Raw genomic sequence first — 4,479 nt, forward strand, 5'->3', positions numbered from 1 at the left:
TGCCTATTTCTGGGACTACTGTCCCAACTGGAGTTTATAAACTTGATGACAAAAGGTTGATTATTTGGGGTCAGCATAACACTGAGTTGGGTAATGGAAAAGGAAAGGCAGGAGAAAGGGACATGATGTTCTACCCATACATAATAGTGGCATTTTTTTGAGAAGACACTGGAATCAAATAGGAGGGATTTTTTGACTCTTCAGATTCTGAGGGAAAGCAAAATAACCTTGGCATCTAGAAAATAAGATTCAGTTCTGAAGATTGAAGTTATTACCTACAATAAGATTAGATTCTGCCTTGTGGGAACACATTTGTGTTTTTCAGTCAATTTGGGATTAACCTTTTAAGGGCTACTGAATTAATTGGTTCCTAACTTGTCTCTCTAGACTGCCTTAGGCTCTAGAGGTTTCCATGTATTCCAAAGGAGTTTAGTGTAGGGCAGCCAGCTGTGAAACTGTGGTTTATTTACCCATGCTTCTAGCGTAGATTCTTCTGAGTGTGAGAACTCAAGAAAGTAGCCCCTCCCAGAGAGCATACAAGCCCAGCCCAGTGCAGCAGGACTTAGTGTGGGTGGGGTCATCCAGTAGATCAAATATGATAGTTCAGAAAGGGGCCGAACTATGAAATCATATCAGGTTTGCTTCCTCCTCCACTGTTTCTCTCTTTTCTCAATTGCGCCTGCTTCGTCCACATGACCACAGATGTAGGGAGTTGTGAAAATTCCAAAACCTAACAACTCAAGCTGGCACTCCCTCAGGGATTACTGCTGTTTTAAAGAAGTGTACAAATTAGACAGGCATAGTTTAAAAAGTATTCACCAGAATGTTAACAGTGGTTACTTCTGGGGAATAGGGTTACTGGTGATTTTTATTTTCCTCTTTGTGGTTTTTTTCATTTTCTATGATAACTATGTCCCAATTTATGACAGGATTCCACTCTGGTGATTCCATAGTAAGTCAGTTCTGACATAAGTCAAATATCTCTTTCTTCTTTTTTTTATTATTGACTTTTTAAATATCTTTATAAATCCAATCTTTGAACATCTGTAAGTGAACATCTGAGAATAATAAAATCAACAAATTATATGCTTAACATTGTATATAGTATGTATTACTAATGATAAGATGCAGAAAAAATGTCCAGAAAACCAGATAGTTGTAAGTGTGGTTTATTATAACTTGAATATGCCATAAATCAGGGACTACCTGTATTATTTGTATTGTTGTTGTTGTTATGTGCCAGGGAGTTGGTTCTGACTCATAGAAACCCTGTATAGAGTTTCCAAGGAGCAACTTGTGGGTTTGAATCACCAACCTTGTGGTTAGCAATCTTTTGCTTATCCTACAGCACCACACCAGATCTTGAAAACTTCTTCCTTTTAAAAGGTAACATTCCAATGATTAGATGAGTCATTTCTATTTCCCTATTGCTCTATCTCCAATCACTGTAGAACAGCCCAGAATATGTACAGATATGTGGGGAGCCTTCCACTTCTAGCATTATTGTTTTAAAATTATGAAGATAAGGCAAAAATGAAGATATGAGTCAGTCGCGGCCCGGAGACGCTTCTGGAAGAATCATCGCGATGGCCGCCCAAGGAGAACCCCAAGTGCAGTTCAAACTCGTATTGGTGGGTAATGGCGGTACTGGAAAAACGACATTTGTGAAACGTCATCTGACTGGTGAATTTGAGAAGAAGTATGTAGCCACCTTGGGAGTTGAGGTCCATCCCCTTGTGTTCCACACTAACAGAGGACCAATTAAATTCAATGTGTGGGACACAGCTGGTCAGGAGAAATTTGGGGGACTTAGAGATGGCTATTATATCCAAGCCCAGTGTGCCATTATAATGTTTGATGTAACCTCAAGAGTTACTTATAAGAATGTGCCTAACTGGCATAGGGATCTGGTTCGAGTATGTGAAAACATCCCCATTGTGTTGTGTGGTAACAAAGTGGACATTAAGGACAGGAAAGTTAAAGCAAAATCCATCGTCTTCCACTGAAAGAAGAATCTTCAGTACTATGACATTTCTGCAAAAAGTAACTACAACTTGAAAAGCCCTTCCTTTGGCTTGCTAGAAAACTAATTGGTGATCCTAATTTGGAGTTTGTTGCAATGCCTGCTCTTGCCCCACCAGAAGTTGTCATGGACCCAGCTTTGGCAGCACAATAGGAGCATGATTTAGAGGTTGCGCAGACAACTGCTCTCCCAGACGAGGATGATGATCTGTAAGAGAAAGAAGCTGGAGCCCAGCGTCAGAAGTCTAGTTTTATAGGCAACTGTCCTGTGATGTCAGTGGTGCCGCGTGTTTACCACTTTATTATATAGCTAAGCAGAATATGTGCTAATCTTTGGGATGCTGAAGGAGATGAATGGGCTTCAGAGTGAATGTGGCAGTTAAAAATACCTTCATTTTTTGGACCTGCATATCTAGCTGTTGGAACGCAGTTGTTTCCTTTTGAGTTTCAAATATGCAACTGCTACAGTCGCATCACACTATTCAGTGGTGAAATCTTGTTTGTTACTGTCATTCTCATTCCTTACCATTTAGAACCAAAATAAAGTTGTATTTCAAATTAAAAAAAAAAAAAAATGAAGATATGAACAGGCTTTATCAGCAGGACCCCAGCAGGAAAATGATTCACCCAGCTGCTTCAGATGAAAGTTTATAAAAAGACAATTTATAGAGTGTGATCAGGGTTACAGGAAGAAACAAGGGATAGTGAGGCAAGAGTGGGAAACTGCTACTACTCCTATAGTCAAGGAGTCAAAGGAATGAAGAGAGTTACTAGAGTCCCATAAGAGTCAGAATCATGGAGGAGGAGTTGCCCAGTGAGTGCTAAAATTGTGCAGGGGTATAGCTATTGCCAGGGATGCAATGGCAGAGCAGGGAAAAAATTGGGAAGGAAAACCCTGGCCCTCCTTCCACTCACCTCCTGAGCTCCTACCATTTCTGCTCCTTGATCAAATGCAACGAGAAGCCAACAGGCGAGTGGGTTAATAATATTCAGAACATAGAACAGGGTTAGAAAGAGCAGAAAATGGATTGGGGGATGGTTGTTGTTTGTTGTTGTTAGTTTTAGGGTTTATAAGGAGTGCCTGGTAGGCTTGAACCACCAACCTTATAGTTAGCAGTCCAGTGATTATCCTATAGAGTCACATATAGGTTTTAATTTATTGACTCATTGTACTCATTCATAATTAGAAATTAAAAGCTTTGGCTCAAACACTTGTGTGTGATGTAATGGTCTGTTAAATTGGCTAATCAAAGTCTGGAATGCCTGAACTTCTCTGACATACAAAAGGAATCCAAAGATTCAGGAAAATGAATATTTCCCTACTGTTCACTAAAGAAACAAAACCAGCTTAACAGATAGAAAGATAGGTTGGTAGATAGGTAGGTAGGTGGTTAGGTATACAGATAGATATAGTTTTCTATTTATTGAAAGAGATATTAATTTAAAATAATTGGCCCACAGGATTGTGGGGGCTGGCAAGTCTAAATTCATAGGTCAAGAGACAGGCTGAAAATTTTGACAGTCTTGTGTCAAGAAATCACAGGTCAGGCCGTGGGGATGGGGGATGAAATCATGGCAGGATGTCTATTTATAGTCTGGACACAAAATCCTTCTTTGAGAAATCTCTTATTTTGTTCTGAAGGCCTTCAACTGTTTGAATGATTTCCACCCACATTATGGAGGGTAATTTACTTAAGGCCAACTGATTTAAATGCAGTTGTTATTTGCAGTTGTTGTTATTGTTAAGTGTTGTCAAGTCTGCAAGTTCTGATTCAACAACCCTATGTAGGGTTTCCAAGAAGCAGCTGGTGGATTTGAACCACCAACCTTGTGGTTATCAGTCCAGTGCTTATCCTTAGCACCACACTAGGACTGCAATTTAAATGCTTGTTGTTGTTGTTGTGTGCCGTGGAGTCGGTCCTGACTCATAGCAACCTTGCACAGGGTTTCTGAGGCTGTAAATCTTTACGGGAGCAGAAAGCCTCATCTTTCTCCCGTGGAACAGCTGGTAGTTTCGAACTGCTGACCTTGCAGTTCACAGCCCGATTCGTAACCACTACGCTACCAGAGCTCCTAATTTAAATGCTAATCACATATAAATATTCATAGCAACATCTAGACTGGTGGACAAACAACTTGATACTATAGCTTACCTAGCCAAGTGGATACACAAAATTAACCATTACAGATGGAAATGAATGGATCTATGTGCAAACTGCTCAACTATACCCTAACCATACTGCCTAGAAAGACACAAACCTTAACCCACTGCCATTAAGTCGATTCTGACTCATAGTGATCCTGGATAGGGTTTTCGAGGAGCAGCTGGTGGGTTTGAATTGCTGACCTTGTGGTTAGCTGTCCCATGCTTCTCCTACAGTGCCACTAAGGCTTCTTGGAAGACACAAATTACACACCACATCTGGGGTATGGAGTACAAGTAGGGTGTAAAAGACA

At 40.3% G+C, this 4,479-nt stretch overlaps 1 pseudogene; it reads left to right on the forward strand.

The window, feature by feature from the left end:
* Nucleotides 1-1,586: 1,586 nt before the first annotated feature.
* On the forward strand, nt 1,587-2,236 carry LOC102825008 (annotated as a pseudogene).
* The last annotated feature ends 2,243 nt before the right edge of the window (nt 2,237-4,479 follow it).

Source organism: Chrysochloris asiatica, unplaced genomic scaffold, assembly GCF_000296735.1.
Source record: "Chrysochloris asiatica unplaced genomic scaffold, ChrAsi1.0 scaffold00126, whole genome shotgun sequence".
Lineage (NCBI taxonomy): Eukaryota > Metazoa > Chordata > Mammalia > Afrosoricida > Chrysochloridae > Chrysochloris > Chrysochloris asiatica.